The sequence below is a fragment of the Gadus macrocephalus genome, chromosome 4, assembly GCF_031168955.1.
Source record: "Gadus macrocephalus chromosome 4, ASM3116895v1".
Classification (NCBI taxonomy): Eukaryota; Metazoa; Chordata; class Actinopteri; order Gadiformes; family Gadidae; genus Gadus; species Gadus macrocephalus.
In genome coordinates this window covers 29,635,337-29,653,359 of record NC_082385.1, presented here as the reverse complement: position 1 = coordinate 29,653,359, position 18,023 = coordinate 29,635,337, and the positions used below count along the sequence as shown (strand labels likewise).

Sequence of the window (18,023 nt, the reverse complement as noted above, 5' to 3'; positions counted from 1 at the left end):
ACTGGGCAATTTTAGTGGACAAGAACTATCCAAACTTTGTTTGTGAGAGGGAAGATCGTGTTTTTTATGATCATCTGAAACCCCTGTGAACTTATTCTGTCAGGTATCATATGGTTTATTTATTGTAAGCTTTGGTGGTATTGTGGTGAGAATAGCTGCTTCCCAAGCAGTTGACCAGGGTTTGATACTCGGCCAATGCATTAAAGTTCTTTAACAAATGTCTGCACATGAAAGATTTATACTGGGATATTTTACGGAACAAGAACAATCCAAACTTTGTTTGTGATCAGGGAAATCGTTGTGTTTATGCTCATCTGAAATATCTGTGAACTTATTCTGTCAGGTATCATTTGAGTAATTTAATGTAAGCATTGGTGGTATAGTGGTGAGCATAGCTGCTTCCCAAGCAGTTGACCCGGGGTCGTTTCACAGCAAATGTATAGACAATCTTTAACATTCCCTGGACTTGACCATTGAAACACAGAAGTTTTAGTTGTAAACGATAATCCAAAATTTCATTGTGAGACGGAAATTCGTGTTTTTTGTGCTCATCTAAAACTTATTCTGTCAGGTATCATTTGTTCTATTTAATGTAAGTGTTGGTGGTATAGTGGTGAGAATAGCTGCTTCCCAAGCAGTTGACCCGGGTTCGATTCCCGGCCAATGCATTGAAATTCATTAACTAATGTCGGCACATGAAAGATTGATACTGGGCTATATTAGTGGACAAGAACAATCCAAACTTTGTTTGTGAGAAGGAGGATCGTGTTTTTTATGATCATCTGAAACCCCTTTGAACTTATTCGGTCAGTTTTCATTTGGGGTACATACGGTAAGCGTTGGTGGTATAGTGGTGAGAATAGTTGCTTCCCAAGTAGTCGACCCGGGTTCGATTCCCGGCCAATGCAATGAAGTTCATTTACAAATGTCAACACTTGAAAGAATGATACTGGGATATTTTACGGAACAAGAACAACCCAAACTTTGTTTGTGATTAGGGAAATCGTTTTGTTTATGCTCATCTGAAATATCTCTGAACTTATTCTGTCAGGTATCATTTGAGCAATTTGATGTAAGCGTTGGTGGTATAGTGGTGAGCATAGCTGCTTCCCAAGCAGTTGACCCGGGTTCGATTCCCGGCCAATGCATCGACAATCTTTAACATTCCCTGGACTTGGCCATTGATACACAGAAGTTTTAGTTGTAAACGATAATCCAAAATTTCATTGTGAGAAGGAAATTCGTGTTTTTTGTGCTCATCTAAAACTTATTCTGTCAGGTATCATTTGTTTTATTTAATGTAAGCGTTGGTGGTATAGTGGTGAGAATAGCTGCTTCCCAAGTAGTTGACCCGTTAGCGATTCCTGGGCAATGCATTAAAGTTCTTTAACATATGTCGGCACATGAAAGATTGATACTGGGATATTTTACGGAACAGGAACAATCCAAACTTTGTTTGTGATTAGGGAAATCGTTGTGTTTATGCTCATCTGAAATCTCTGTGAACTTATTCTGTCAGGTATAATTTAATTTATATTATGTAAGTGCTGGTGGTATAGTGGTGAGCATAGCTGCTTCCCAAGCAGTTGGGCCGGGTTTGATTCCCAGCAAATGCATAGACAATCTTTAGCATTCCCTGGACTTGACCATTGAAACACAGAAGTTTTAGTTGTAAACGATAATCCAAAATTTCATTGTGAGAAGGAAATTCGTGTTTTTTGTACTCATCTAAAACTTATTCCGTCAGGTATCATTTTGTTTAATTAATGTAGGCGTTGGTGGTATAGTGGTGAGAATAGCTGCTTCCCAAGCAGTTGACCTGGGTTCGATTCCCGGCCAATGCATTGAAATTCTTTAACAAATGTCGGCACATGAAATATTGATGCTGGGCTATTTTAGTGGACAAGAACAATCCAAACTTTGTTTGTGAGAAGGAAGATCATGTTTTTTATGATCATCTGAAACCCCTGTGAACTTATTCTGTCAGTTATCATTTGTGTTATTTTTGGAAAGCATTGGTGGTATAGTGGTGAGAATAGCTGCTTCACAAGCAGTTGACCTGGGTTCGATTCCCGGCCAATGCATTAAAGTTCTTTAACAAATGTCGGCACATGAAAGATTGATACTGGGATATTTTACGGAACAAGAACAATCCAAACTTTGTTTGTGATCAGGGAATTCGTTGTGTTTATGCTCATCTGAAATATCTGTGAACTTATTCTGTCAGGTATCATTTGAGTAATTTAATGTAAGCATTGGTGGTATAGTTGTGAGCTTAGCTGCGTCCGAAGCAGTTGACCCGGGTTCTTTTCTCAGCAAATGCATAGACAATCTTTAACATTCCCTGGACTTGACCATTGAAACACAGAAGTTTTAGTTGTAAACGATAATCCAAAATTTCATTGTGAGAAGGAAATTCGTGTTTTTTGTGCTCATCTAAAACTTATTCTGTCAGGTATCATTTGTTTTATTTAATGTAAGCGTTGGTGGTATAGTGGTGAGAATAGCTGCTTCCCAAGCAGTTGTCCTGTGTTTGATTCTCGGCCAATGCATCGACAATCTTTAACATTCCCTGGACATGGCCATTGATACACAGAAGTTTTAGTTGTAAACGATAATCCAAAATTTCATTGTGAGAAGGAAATTCGTGTTTTTTGTGCTCATCTAAAACTTATTCTGTCAGGTATCATTTGTTTTACTTAATGTAAGCGTTGGTGGTATAGTGGTGAGAATAGCTGCTTCGGCGTTGGTGGATTAGTGGTGAGAATAGCTGCTTCCCAAGCAGTTGACCCGGGTTCGTTTCCCGGCCAATGCTTTGAAAGTCTTTAACAAATGTCGGCGCATGAAAGATTGATACTGTGATATTTTAGTGGACAAGAACAATCCAAACTTAGTTTGTGAGAAGGAAGATCGTGTTTTTTATGATCATCTGAAACCCCTGTGAACTTATTCTGTCAGTTATCATTTGTGTTATTTATGGTAATCGTTGGTGGTATGGTGGTGAGAATAGCTGCTTCCCAGGCATTTGAACCGGGTTCGATTCCCGGCCAATGCATTAAAGTTTGTTGACAAATGTCGGCACATGAAAGATTTATACTGGGATATTTTACGGAACAAGAACAATCCAAACTTTGTTTGTGATTAGGGAAATCGTTGTGTTTATGCTCATCTGAAATATCTGTGAACTTATTCTGTCAGGTATCATTTGAGTAATTTAATGTAAGCGTTGGTGGTATAGTGGTGAGAATAGCTGCTTCCCAAGCAGTTGACCCGGGTTCGATTCCCGGCCAATGCATTGAAATTCTTTAAGAAATGTCGGCACATGAAAGATTGATACTGGGATATTTTAGTGGACAAGAACAATCCAAACTTTGTTTGTGAGAAGGAAAATCGTCTTTTTTATGCTCATCTGAAACCCCTGTGAACTTTTTCGGTCAGGTATCATTTGTGTTATTGAACGTATGCGTTCGTGGTATAGTGGTGAGAATAGCTGCTTCCCAAGCAGTTGACCCGGTTTAGATTCCCGGCCAATGCATGGAAGTACATTTTTTAACATTCCCTGGACTTGGCCATTGATACTCAGAACACACTTTGTGTGTGTCTTCCAGAAATGGAACGTCATGGTGCATTGACTATTCCGAAACCTGGGTGAACATCCTAGTTGTCTGCCACACTCCACCTAGTGACTTCTATTCGGCGCCTCCAGACAATAGGATGCAGGGTGGTGGTTTTAATAGACAGAGGGAAAAATTTAAACCTTGTACCCCTATTCTCGCCTCTCTACATTGGCTACCAATGCAGATCGGATTATACTGTACTGCTTACCTTTGAAGCCCCGCATGGATTAGAATCATCCTTCCTGAAGGTTTTTTATCATTCCTTGTTGTCGTTCTCGGCCCCTCCGTTCTTCAGGAGTCAGCCTTCTTTCACGACCAAAGGTTTACAAAAAGCTGGAGAGAGAGGCTTCGTTTGATAGTCGACTTCCACCATCAGTTATTTTGGCTTTGGGCTAGAGTTTAGCTCACAGCCGAAATAACCCTATTAGTTAAGGGTTGGGGTTAGTTAAGAGTAACCCTAGTGAGGAGTGAGTTGTTGCAAAACAATCCTAGCTTAGTAGAATAGAGTCGAGTGGAGTTTTAGAAAGTAGGAAACCACGCTCACCTTTTGTTCTCTCACCAAACCCTTGCTGACAGAAAGAGGCGAGAGAATAGGAGAGAGAGAGAGAGAGAGAGAAAGTGGGAGAGCAAGAGAAGTGGCCATTGACTGCAATTCTGACATTTTTTGGATTCACCCCTTATCCCCCCCCCCCCCTACACACACACACACACCTGGTGTATAGTGGGGCCGATAGTGGCGAGGGGGCGCGGACCTTCATGGGGACCAGCACAATGGGCTTCCCGCCTTCAAGAAAATTGCACTCATCCTACTTTCTTCCCCTCCTTCTCTCTCTCTCTCTCTCTCTCTCTCTCTCTCTCTCTCTCTCTCTCTCTCTCTCTCTCTCTCTCTCTCTCTCTCTCTCTCTCTCTCTGTGGATCTGGCGTTAAAACTCAGCATGTTTAATCGGGGACTGATGCTGGTGGTGAGAGATATCACGGATTGGCTGTTCAGCTTCAGCAAATCAGTTAACGAGAAGAAAAAATAAGTGTAAAAAGCAACTTCTTTGAGAGAGCGCGCAGATGATAATTGTCTAATTTTCTTTCATCTTATCTGACCATTCAGCATTTTCCCATATTCTTGTTTTAAGTAGCTACATAACGAAACCAACAGTGTGTGGTGTGGGCAAACACTGCTTTGTTTCATGTTTGAATATATCAGCAGTCTTAGGTCTGCCTAGCCTGGTCCTACCAGACTCTCGTACTTAATTTTATTTGCACAGAGAGTCTGGAGCCCACTCAATTGACTAACGTTAACTCACTTGATGGCGGGTGTCTGTTGAAGTTTAAAACTATTGGACCTGCCAAGTGCCCCTCTGGATCTGCCATAACCAATCGCTAACGTTTGGCCGGGAATTACGTTGTCCGCCAACGAGAGCTGACATTAACGTCATTGTTCTCCGCCACTCCCTCTGTTCGCTGATTGGACGCACAACATTTGGACGGAGAAAACCCACTAACATACCACAGACCCAGACGTAATACTGATACTTGTTGATGTTAGGACGAGGTTAAAGAATGAGACAATGACAATTGAAGACAGTACACCTGGGCACATAGCAGAAAGACTTATATTTATTTGGCTAGTCCTGACAGGTTTAATTATTTTAAACAATTGGATTATTTTTTTAATGTGTGTAATAGCGGTAGGTTCAACACATTGCATTGTTGTGTGATACAAATTGGAAGCAGGCTTTATGTTCTCCTTGAATGTTATTTTTTTTACTTCACTAAGACAGTGGTGGGATTGTGGGAAAAGTGGAAAATAAGGTATTGTGGCATCCAACGCGATTTCGCATGGATCCACTTTGACGAGGGTAGATAGATGTTCAGTACGCGCGTTCAGTATTTAGAGTTTCAGCTTTTATTGTACACAACTTAGGGTTTGCAACAAACACGATATAGACCACGGTCAAAAACGGTGTCCTTCTTCTACACCCGCCAACTCATTCAAACAACCCACCACCTGTTACCTGTAAGTGAAGGTGAATCACCAAAACGGGCGGGGCTTAGACACCCAATCGGTGCCCAACACTAAGCACCCTGTGACACAGGCTACACCAAACATCACATCAGAGTCTAGATCGCGATACTTACAATATTCCAAAATAACAGAAATTACCAAACAATATAAATATCACAAATAAATCATAAACAGCAGAAATGGCTCCAACATCCCGGCCCCTAATTGTCCATAATATCCAATTGACAATTATACAATAATAAACATGGAGCATTTCGCAATTCTTAAATGTTATGTTAATGAGTCCACACATTTTGCATAATAAAGTCCAATGAAAAATGATTCATTCTTCTTCGAAAAAAGGCTTTCAAAATCCAAAAATAATGTTAATTTCCTGTCTCCATCTCCGTCTGGAATAGCAGTCATCCTTCTGAGACACTCTGGGAGGCAGCAGGGGTTTTCCTTTCAGCAGGAGCAGATGATTGGGTGTGAGGGCCTCTGGATCACGTGCACAATCATAAACTGCAGTGAGAGGTCTATCGTTTAGGATGGTTTCTACCTCACACAGAACAGTATGCAGGCTCTCGTCATCCAACATCTGCTGTCTGACGACAGAGTAGAGGACCTTTTTGACAGTACGGATGAGTCTCTCCCATGCGCCTCCATGGTGTGAGCCGAAAGGCGGATTGAAACTCCACTTTATTCCTCTTGCTGACAAGCGCTGCTGGATCGTGTCATTATTCAAAAGAGCAAGTGACTCTCTCAGCTCATGTTCTGCTCCTACAAAGTTTGTGCCATTGTCAGAGAACATTTCTTTGACCTGACCCATTCTGCACATGAATCTTCGGAGAGCACAGATACAAGAGTCAGTGTCCAAAGAATGTGCCAGCTCTAGATGGACGGCTCTACTGACAAGGCAGGTGAATATGACGCCGTACCTTTTCACCACACTCCGGCCCCTCTTTGCTTCTATTGGGCCAAAGTAAGCAACGCCCACGTAGGTGAAGGGAGGGTGGTCCGGCTGTGTGCGGCTGAGAGGCAAGTCGGACATTTTCTGCACACTAGGGGGAGTGTGCCAACGTCTGCAGAATATGCCGTTTTTCATGATTGTTCTGGTGGCAGAATTGGCTTTTATGACCCAGTATTTCTGGCGAAGTTTTGAAAGCATCTGGTTTCTGCCACCATGGCCTACCCAAGTATGGATGTGATGGAGGAGCAGTCTGGTCAGATGGCTGTCTTTGGGTAGAATGGCCGGATGCTTGAACTCTTCCGGCATTGCCATCCTACTCAGTCTTCCGCCTACTCTCAGTACTCCATCACAGAGGTAAGGGTCCAGTTTGAAAAGCTTGCTGCTAGCTTTAACAGTAATTTTTCCTGCTTCCAGTGCTGAGATCTCCTTGCGGAAGTGTAGTTGTTGAACACAGCACAAGAGAGTCTCTTCAGCACGTGCAAGATCTTCAACAGACAGATGTTCCTGTGTCTGTACCTTTGGATCTTTTCCAGATACCTCAGACTGTTGGTGAGCGAGTGCTGCTGCCTTTCTCTTTCTGCTCAAATGCATGAGCAGATCCCTGAATTGCAGGAGCCTTGCTGTTGCTCTTTTGAGGCGATCCCATGAAGAGAAGTGCTGTATGAATTCAATGACCGGATCTCGTGTTTCTGTTGCAGCTGTGCCAAAGACTGCAACAGTCTTTTTGATCTCCGGGTCATCAGCAGCAAGAGAGATGGAATTCTCTGGGTATTTGGGCCAGGTTTCCTCTGGCTGTTTCAAAAAGGCTGGACCATGTAGCCATTGTTCAGACTTCAGAAATGTTTCAGCCGTCAGGCCCCGAGAGGCGTCATCCGCCGGGTTGAGGACACTGCTCACGTATCGCCACTGAGACTTCTCTGACAGATCCCTGATGGTGGATACTCTGTTCGCCACATATGTCTGAAAGCGGATGGTGTCGCTGAAGATGTATTTCATGACAGTGGTGCTGTCAGTCCAGTAGACTGGTGGCTGAAGAGAGTATTCAAGCTCCTTTTCCAGCATTCTGTTAATTCGAACGGCCAGGACTGCAGCTGCTAGTTCCAGTCTGGGAATGGTGATCGGTTTCAGCGGGGCTACTCTTCCTTTGCCAATCACAAAGGCAATGTGAATGAGACCTCTGGTGTTGGTGAGTCTCAAGTAGCTCGCTGTGCCATATCCCACCTCACTGGCATCACAGAAATGATGTAGCTGGGCATCAGAAACTTCTCCGAAGTCCTGTGGCCGGTAACATCTTCTGATGTTATGGGTTGTCAACTGGCTCAGACCACCGATCCATGTCTCCCATCTCTTGGCAGCGGCGGGCGGAATCTCTGAGTCCCATCCATAGCTTCCTCTGCAGAGTTCTTGCATTATCCTCTTTGCTGGAAGGACCATAGGTGCAAGAAATCCAAGAGGATCGAAAACAGAGTTGGCCACTGAGAGAATGCCCCGCCGTGTGTAAGGCTGTTGTTTTAGAGAGAGATTAAAGCCAAAGGTGTCTGACGCAACGTTCCACTGCACACCAAGAGCGCGCTCTAATGGTAGCTCACTCTTTTCCAGGTTGACATCTGCAATTTCCTTCAAAGCTCGGTCTTCTTCTGGGATTGAGGCTAACACATATCTGCTGTTGCTCACCCACTTAGTTAGTTTAAAGCCTCCTGTTGCACATGCCGCTCTGAGTTCACTGACCATACGTATGGCTTGTCGGTCAGAGGTAACAGTCGACATAAAAGTTGTTTCTGATGGTATTTAGAACGTCTCTGTCCACCTGGCTCTCATTATCAATGGCAGTTCTCTTCAAAGCGTAGTTGGCGCAGCTTGGTGAGGAGACAGCGCCAAAAAGATGTACTACCATTCTGTACTCAACTAGGGGTTGGTCGACATTGCCGTGAGGCCACCATAGGAACATCAAGAAGTCAGCATCATTTTCAGGGACTCGGACTTGATGAAACATCCCCTCAATATCTGCCATAATGGCCACTGGTTCCTGTCTGAATCTGAGTATGCCGCCCAGGAGTGTGTTTGTCAGATCAGGTCCTTGCAGTAACTGAAGATTGAGTGAGGTGCCCTGAAATGATGCAGCGCAGTCGAATACTACACCGATTTTGTTTTTCTTCTTGTGGTATACTCCATGGTGGGGTATGTACCACACCCTACCATCGCTTCTTGACAGTTGGTCATCTGGTACCTGCTCAGCATGGCCTTTGTCAAACATTGCATTCATGAACTTATTGTAGTCTGATCGAAATGACTCATTCTTCATGAGCTTCCTCCGCAGCGCCATGGCTCTGAGCTCTGCTACAGTCTTGTTGTTTGGCATGGTCAAGTTCTCATCCCGGAAGGGCAGTCGCATCATATAATGGCCATCTTTCTTCACAGTTGACTCATCAGCAATTTTCAAGAATTTCTTGTCTTCAAAAGACAGTTCAGGTTGCTCCTCACAAGCCCTTTCCGGGAAGTCCAGGTTGTACTGCTTGACCAGCAGTTCCTCTAATCTTGTCACAGAGATTCTGTTGGAAGAGACACACGGTCGGCCACGTTCATCAGTAGGTGCACCACCACTCAATGGTCCGTTGATGATCCATCCTAAGTGGGTCTTGACAGCATAAGGCCCGTCTCCTTGGCTGTGAATGATTCTCCAAGGCTCCAGTGCCCATGGGGCATTGGCACCGATAAGCAGACCTATATCTGCTTTAATGGCTGCAAGTTGAACGTCTTTTAAGTATGGCCACTTCTGCAAGTCCTTCTGTGCAACAATGTTCTCATGGCTCACTGGGATTCTGGATTGCGTGAATACTTCAGGTAAGTGCATAAAGTCTGTTCCATCAATGCTGCTCACCTCTAATCCATTCACATGGTAAGTATTCACAACTCTTTCTTGTCCCATTGTTCGTAGTAGGATTTCAGTTCTTCTGCCCTCAACATGCAGATCTTCCATCAGCTTCTCTGTGCAGAAACATGCATTGCTTCCAGGATTGAGGAATGCGTAGGTTTGTATGAATTGGTTGCTTTTCACACTCTTTACCTTCACAGGCACAATGGCAAGCTTACAGTCAGACGCACCGGCCCCAGTATGCTTCGTAGCCAATGCAACAGCAACTGAATTACTTCTGGTTTTGGTGATGGTGGACTGCTCCACTTGGCCACTATGGCTAGTGTGGCCCTGATATGCCGAAGGCCTTTGGATTGAGGCTTGTTGTATATGGATATGCAGAATTGTCGGGTGTTTTGGCATGTTTGGCAGGTCAGACGTTTCTTGCATGCGCTACTTGTGTGACCTTTAATAAGACAAGCAAAGCACATTCCATTTTCTTTTAAGAACTGAACCTTTTCTGTATGTTGCTTTGCTGCAATCTGGTAGCAGGATTCCATGAAGTGGTTTCCTTTGCAGAAGATGCATGGCTTTGTGAACGCCACTCTTGAGAGGTACTCTGGTTCTCTGGTTCCCTCCTCGCTCAGCGGTGCATGAGTTACTACTGGAGTGATTGTGGTAGCAAAACTTTTCCTGCTCACAGTCCTCCTCTGTTCAGGTGTTTTTATGCTTCTAGCAGGTGACTGTTGGAGAGAGCCGAACACTGGGTCTAACAACATTCTTGACTGCCTTTCAACAAATTCCACAACATGATAAAATCTTGCTCTTCTCTGCGTGTCTTCCTGTATGTTCCATGCTTTGACTCTCCATCTTTCCTGTAGCTTGAATGGTAATTTTGACAGGATGAGCTTTAAGTTGGATGGGGTGTCAAGCTCAGACATCTCCGACAAGTCTCTGGCTACGTTACAACAGCTTCTTAAATACAGGGCATAGCTGTGCAGCTCTTTTCCGTCCTCAGCTCTAATGACATTCCATGCCAGGGCCTTCTCAATGTAGGCATTTGTGAGGCGATACGGATCTCCAAAGTGAGCATTCAGCAGACGCTTAGCTTCTACGTACCCATAATTTGCATCCATATGTAGACAGCTACGAACAAGCTCTCTTGGCTGACCAGATGTGTATTGCTCCAGGAAATAAAGACGGTCGAGGTCACTGTCTGTCTTTCTTTCCACACAATGTTCAAAAGCCTGAATAAATGGACGGTAGCTTAAAAGATCACCATTAAAAACAGGTATTTCTCTTATTGGCAGAGAGGCTTGTCTTTGTTGTTGAATGATTACATTTGCAAGATAATTCTGTGTGTTTAGTGGACTGTGTGGCAGTCCAGGTTGCAGATCGAGAGGGGGGGTCACATGTTCATGTTCTATCCGATTACGAATCATTGCTGGCTGGTCCACATTAAAGGGACTCTTACCTTTGTTGCATTTTTACACTTTTTTTGGATATGGTTAAATTGGTATTAATAAGGTAATAACACTCTAATATGCAAGACAGACCCACCAGGAGTAAAAACAAACAATTATTTTACTCTCATAATATTTAGTGAAAACTTCAACCAATAAAATTCTTCGGACCGAATGACCTTATTGGCCGACAGACCTGTCTGTTTGCTGCATGGATATATAAGGTTTTCCGTCTGCTTCTTGTGGCGCATTCGGGCCCGCGTCATCAAGGCGCGTCCTCAACTAGAGGGTTTGTTTTGATTCCACGGCAGACAGTAGCGAGTAGCGACCGTAGCGACTGACGATGGCAGACCAAAGTGGTCCACGGCGTACTGAAACTGCACCATTCAGTCCGATTAGGGGACTCATCTCGGACTCGGACTCACAGAGTTACCCTCCCCTGGAGCCTCAGGAAGACCTCCAGACTGTTGGCCACCAACTGCACCATTCAGTCCGACAAGGGGACCCGATTCGGCCTCAGAAGGCAAGTGGTCCCGCTCCCCTGGATGATTCTCAGGACCTCCAGACCGTTGGCACCCAACCGCACCACTCAGTCCGATTACGGGACCCATTTCGGACTCAGACGCGACGTTGTCCCGCTACTCTGGAGCTCCAGGAAGACCTCCAGACCGTTGGCAACCAACCTCCACACTCAGTCCGATTACGGGACCCATTTCGGGCTCAGACGCGACGTTGTCCCGCTACTCTGGAGCTCCAGGGAGACCTCCAGACCGTTGGCAACCAACCGCCACACTCAGTCCGATTACGGGACCCATTTCGGGCTCAGACGCGACGTTGTCTCGCTAATCTGGAGCTCCAGGATGGTAGATATTATATGACCCCTGGGAGTCTAAACATAACCCATGGGAGTCTAAACATAATCCATGGGAGTCTAGAACTTTTGTACTGTAGCGACCCTGGGACAGTTAAATACTTTGTGTGTGTTATGTGTTACATTCTATTTCGCTGTCCGTTATGCCAGTTGTTCTATGTGCATGTAATGTTCTTCTTGTCAATCAGCGTGGGGGCGAATCATTAGGTCAGCTGGGGGAGGGCCTTGGAAGAACAGGAGGGTGGGGGCATGCACGCGAGTGAGACCGTGTTGGGGGTTGCCGGGGTAACCGGGGTTTGTTTTGTGTCGGTTTTCTGCCGTTGGTTGCAATGTTACGGGTTTCAGTGACCTGGTTTTGGTTCATTAAAACTACCTTCAACTACTAATGACTCGACATCATTATGTCACCGGCGAGGTCGTTACAGTACGCTTAGTTTTGTACTCTAAAAAATAACGCTTAGGGGGTGGGGCATTGGAGGAAGGCGGGATGATTTGAATGTGCTGTAATTCTCAAATGCAACAAAGGTGAGAGTCCCTTTAACGGTGGTTGAAGTCTGTGCTTGTGCTTCTGTTTGAACCGTTAATCCAGCATTGAGATACATTGTTTTTGGTGCCTCTTCAATCATTCTCTGGAGAGGTGTTTTAGGAACAGCACCCAGTCCTGTGAATTCAGCTGGAGATTTCTCCTCATAGCTTTCCAAATATGCATTCATTCCGTCACCTGGAATGTGTGATGTAAAGTCACTAGTGGATTGAAGGTGAACACTTGAATCGTAACTTTCTAAAGCTTTCAATTTGGCATCAGCTGCAGCCATTTTAGTTTGAATATCGATCATCTCCATTCTGGTTTGGAGTTGTGCTTGCTCAAGTTCGAGAGCGAGCTTTTGCTGCAGCCCTGCTGCAGTGGCCGCAAGGGCTGCTTTCTCCGCAGCTGCTTGTGCGCGCATGGATGAGAGAGAGGAGGAGGAGGAGGCCTTTGATCCAATCCTAGACGCACTGTCTCCGGGCGTAATTTCACTCTGTAGAGCAGTTTCTGTTTGTAAATCCAATCGTTGTGGTTCTACTTTAGAATGTGTCCACTCATCCATATGATTTACGTAGCTTTCAAAGTCATTTCTTTTAGGTTCATACCATTCAGTATGATCCGTCTCCTTCTCTTCCTCGGACATCAAAGCTTGAACGGATGCGTGCGCCTCCTTAAATCCACTCATTGCACATTTTAACGCAGCAATGCTCTCGCTTATTATTTCAACACCTGAGTGTCCATCAAAAAGAACCTTAGTTTCCTTAATTTTTCTCGTGCATATTCCCAGTTTTGCACGTCGGGACGCAATTAAATCTTTTAGTTGCTTAATTTTTCAATCCACGTCTTTTTCCAGGTTAAAGTTCCACAGTTGGATTTAACTCCGTTTTAGTTATTATTTGTCGCTACTTTCAGCGATCTATTTTCAGCATTTGCAGTCAGTTTGTTAGGACAATATTTACATTCTCCTTCGGAATAGTTGGCTGTGGTTTGAATAAGGTATTTTATTTCTCTGTAACAAACGTTTTACTCACGGACTGCTGTAGGATGCGTCAAACAATCCTTCTAATGCGTTGTCTTTGTATCGGCAATCCAAAACGGGCAAAGTCCTTTGTTTGCGAAAGTTTGTTTCCTAGGCTCAAATCCACAGACTGACACGGAGGCTTGTTGATTGATTCAGAGAGTTTTTGACTTATATTGTGGCATCCAACGCGATTTCGCATGGATCCACTTTGACGAGGGTAGATAGATGTTCAGTACGCGAGTTCAATATTTCGAGTTTCAGCTTTTATTGTACACAACTTAGGGTTTGCAACAAACACGATATAGACCACGGTCAAAAACTGTGTCCTTCTACACCCGCCAACTCATTCAAACAACCCACCACCTGTTACCTGTAAGTAAAGGTGAATCACCAAAACGGGCGGGGCTTAGACACCCAATCGGTGCCCACCACTAAGCACCCTGTGACACAGGCTACACCAAACATCACATCAGAGTCTAGATCGCGATACTTACAATATTCCAAAATAACAAATTACCAAACAATATAAATATCACAAATAAATCATAAACAGCAGAAATGGCTCCAACATAAGGTTAGTGTGTCAGCAGTACACTCTCAATGGCACAAGGGACATTACCAGATCTATGGAGGATCTAGAGATCGAGATAGCAGAGCTGCAGAACTTAAGAGAATCCGCAGGAAAGCGAGGACACATGAAAGTTCTCAAAACCGAAAATAAACCTGACCGTATCTAATTGGCAAAGAGTAAAGGGATGATAATGTCCAAATTCAATATAAAGCTACAACGCACAACTGGGGGGAAAAAAAGGTAAAAAGGGTTTGACTTATCTAGGAATCTACCTTGCGGATGATGAACCTGTCAAATATAATTTGGAAGGTGTTGAAGAGAAAGTATAAGGGAGACTAAATAAGTGGAAATGGCTCCTACCAAAAATGCCATTTAGAGGCAAGGCTTTAATAATCAATAACCTGGTGGCCTCTGTGTTATGGCATGAGTTGGCCTGTGTATAACCACCTGCTGGCCTGACACTCAAATTGCAGACAATTATGGGTTATTTATTCTGGGATCAACTACACTGGATACCTCAGAGAAGCAGCCTTTAGACTAGAATACAATCAGAAGTATCTCTTGGGGCCAGAATATGTTGAATGGTGGCAAGTGGCGATCCCTATCTTTAGACTTTACTTTGTTTCTCATGGTTTTTGATCTTTTAACCAATTTGGTCTCTTGGGATTTACCACAGTTTTAAAAAAGGTCTGTTAAAATGACGGTGTCTTTTAATGGAAAAGCATATTCTGACGATTAAAGGAAACCTTGATTAAAATGATCCACTTCGAGCTTAACACTGGGACCGGGGGTAGAAGCTGCAGGTCCCAGACTCCACCACACACAAGCAGCTGCTTCTTTTCTAACTGTAACGTCAGCGAGAAACACCAGAGACCTGTGAAGTCCGTGGTTTAAAGACTGACTGACGCTGAATCAGTACCGCGTTGGAGAAGAAATCCAAGAGGATGACGACCTCCTTCCCTGACTTGGTTTTTATCCTGTTTTAAATGGCTTTAACAACATTTTGAGATTTCAACAAGTTATTGATCCCTTTTTTTAATTAAAAATATATAAATCTGTTTGTCTATGTCAGGAGACTTCCTAGAAAAGGGAAGACCTACGATGACGTCTCCGAAATTAATATCAGGTCATTGAATGAAAGGTTACAGCAATGTGTCTGGCAAATCATATCTGTCTATAGGCAATGGGAGGAGCTGAATCCATGTATCTGAAAAGTATACATTTCTTTAACAACTTAAGTGTCATGGAGAAAGACATTTTGATCGATTCATCATTTCTGTAATAAGAAAATTGAATAGAAAATGAACACTGGTCTAATGCTTTACGTTTCATATGATCGTCAAATTGACTGCCCCAGACAGAGAGAATAAGGAGAGAGAGAGAGAGAGGGGGGGGGAATTACAGAGAGAATGAAGAGCGGGAAAACGGATAACGAGAGAGAGATTGGAGGGAAAATGGACAAGGACACCCCATGGAGCAGCAGCACTGAAGGGGTTTGAGCGAGGGAGCAAGGGAGAGCGAGAGAGAGAAATGGATGCGCCTCAAGGAAGAGGAAGAGCAGAGAGAACGCAACAGGTATTCTAAAGAGCAACGGAAAGAAAAAAGGGGGGGAGGAAATGGAGGTCGAGGCACGAGTGAGAACGTGTGACCCTTTTCTCCGCAACGCCGTCGAGATTTGACAAAGAAGGAACGTTGGAAGGAATAAGGAGAGGTCAAAAGAGGTTGAGAATGGGGCGCCCAGGTGTTTCACCGGGCAGGTGCGGTCCTTACCGCAGCTACCTGGGACTGAGTCTCGCCCGTGGTCCTTTGCTGCATGTCTTCCCCTCTCTCTCCCATACCTTCCTGTCTTAATATACAATAAAATGGATAAAACCTTTAAAATTCAAATTAATAAAAAGAAATAGTTTGAGAATGGGGGCAACTGCCTCTGATGTCGCTGGGTTCATCCGATTATTCCAAACTATTTTCATTCCTGTTTTTTTTAAAGGGTAACTTTGTCTTTTTTTTTTCCACCTGGAACGTTCTTCCCATCAATTGGGTTGACTGCTGCAGACAAGGATTTCTGAGATGGGGTTTTGAGTTTTGCGAGAGAAAACTAACCGTGGATATGCGAAAATGGGCTACAATGGTATCCTTATGGCTATAGCGCTGCGCCAAGTACTTCCTCTGAACGTTTTTTGCCACTGACTCAGGCAAAGATTATATTCTCATATGTTGGAAAGGATTAAACTTTTTCTTTGCCTTTGGCTTGACCCGGTCTGTTATTTATTCTGTTCCAACATTCTTGCACGAAAAAATGTCCTCTCTGAAATCTTGTGAGATCTACATTCTTGAAATCAGTGAATATACAGAAATTAATGGCAAAAACTTAGATAACACTACACTTCAAGTCCAACATGTCAAACACTTGCCTGCACTCCTTTCTCCAACTCTCAATGACGTTTCTACCATGACAAGAATCCAGAAGTTAGCCTTCAAAGCAGAAAACCTTGAGCGCAACAATAGTTTTCGATGCATTTTTGAATTTGAAATAATATTAAAAGCCATGTTTTCATGGTGTTAGATTTCAGCTTAAACGTGGCTATAAATATTATGGGTTATATTTTGGCTAAAAACTAAAAGTTGTCATCTCTAAACCCTTTCATGTTGTCCCTTTGTATTTTTCAACTCGTGAATCCAGACAAAAGACCCACGCTATGTGCTTTGTGTCCGTTGGTGGAGAACATCAGGGTTCAAAGCTTGCCATTCAGCCTCAGCGGTCAAACTGAAGCACCTAGCTTTTCTGCTAAATAGAATGGAACTTAACATGCTCAATAAATAGAAGCATTTGGTTCCTGCACAAACACAGACACACATACACGCACATGCAGTCACGTGCACCCACGATGCACATAATAGTAGTCCCCTTTTACGCACCCACCTTGGCACTCAGCTGTCACACACGCACACATACTCACCTGTCCAGGTAATTCAGTCTTTTTAAGACCGGTTCCAAGAGCTGTCAATCATTTGTAAGCCAATCCTGAGCTACTGGTAAGCCAAGGTGCGTGCGTGCGTGCGTGTGTGCGTGCTACCCGAAGCCTTGACTTCAAGCAGATCAGGTGACAAGAAAGCGATGGTGCGATAAACCTGTGTCAGTGTGTTCACGTTTCGTTTGTGTCTCTATGCATGCGGTGTGTTTGTATGTGTGGTTAGCATCTGCGCTGATTTGACCATAAACTGAATCATCCCTGTCATAATATTATTGTTAGTTTAGTTTCAAAATCGTGCTTTCTGTTCTATTTTTACAACTCACGAATCTTACTGAAAGCAGCTTTTAAAACAACGTGAAACTTAACTGAACTTTCTTCTATAGCTAATTACAGACTTGCCATTAATCCATCCAACTAAGTACACTGAACTGACAAGACAAGACAGAGACACGAAAAGTGAGACTGAGACGTAAACAGGGATGGATGGACAGGTCGATTTAAGAGGTTGTGCTGTTACACTGAACATCAGAACGGCTGTGATGCGGTCGAAGGTACGAGAAGATATGTATTTTAATTTGTTCCACAAGCCCTATCTTTTGATAAGCTACATTCGATTAGGATTCGTCTGTTTATTTAATCATGTATTTGGCTCCACCGAACACAAACAGTTCCGCAGCTGGACTGGGACTGGCCTGGTGCCAAGCAACACAAACATTTCCCTGCACACTAGCTTGCTACTTTGTGAAGGTCTTCAAGTTTCCGCAGACCATCTTCTCTTATCATGTACATTTATCTGTAGGATTTTATTTATTGTGCAACCAGTGAAATGGTCGAGGGGAAGCAATTACATTTTTGGGCAATATGATTTTGATGAGTTCACGGCCTACGATTGTACGATCGAGTGTAATTAACGGTTATCAGAAACCCCTGCACAGCAGGGGGAGGCATTTATAGTTAAAGGTCCCAGGTCTGTTATACTCACGGAATGCCTCTTGTCCAATCAAATGACCTGGTCGGAACTGTTGCATAAAGATAGACAGCCACCAAGGTAGATGGGTTTATGGATTTAACACATGTTTTTATTAAATGTTATTTTTTCAATTAGTATAATTTTTTTTCAATTTTTCAATTTCATTCAAATAATTGTATAGAGAGAGAGAGC

General features: G+C 43.6%; 6 non-coding genes across 6 annotated transcripts; all 6 read left to right on the top strand.

Annotated features, from left to right (window-relative positions):
- The first annotated feature begins 596 nt into the window (after nucleotides 1–596).
- On the top strand, nucleotides 597–668 carry trnag-ccc (transfer RNA glycine (anticodon CCC)). The gene has a single exon. It is a non-coding gene; the product is annotated as a tRNA-Gly (tRNA).
- Nucleotides 669–836: 168 nt separating this feature from the next.
- Nucleotides 837–908, top strand: trnag-ccc (transfer RNA glycine (anticodon CCC)). The gene has a single exon. It is a non-coding gene; the product is annotated as a tRNA-Gly (tRNA).
- Nucleotides 909–1,076: 168 nt separating this feature from the next.
- On the top strand, nucleotides 1,077–1,148 carry trnag-ccc (transfer RNA glycine (anticodon CCC)). The gene has a single exon. It is a non-coding gene; the product is annotated as a tRNA-Gly (tRNA).
- Nucleotides 1,149–1,772: 624 nt separating this feature from the next.
- Nucleotides 1,773–1,844, top strand: trnag-ccc (transfer RNA glycine (anticodon CCC)). The gene has a single exon. It is a non-coding gene; the product is annotated as a tRNA-Gly (tRNA).
- Nucleotides 1,845–2,743: 899 nt separating this feature from the next.
- trnag-ccc (transfer RNA glycine (anticodon CCC)) lies at nucleotides 2,744–2,815 on the top strand. The gene has a single exon. It is a non-coding gene; the product is annotated as a tRNA-Gly (tRNA).
- A 408-nt stretch (nucleotides 2,816–3,223) lies between these two features.
- On the top strand, nucleotides 3,224–3,295 carry trnag-ccc (transfer RNA glycine (anticodon CCC)). Its single transcript has one exon. It is a non-coding gene; the product is annotated as a tRNA-Gly (tRNA).
- The last annotated feature ends 14,728 nt before the right edge of the window (nucleotides 3,296–18,023 follow it).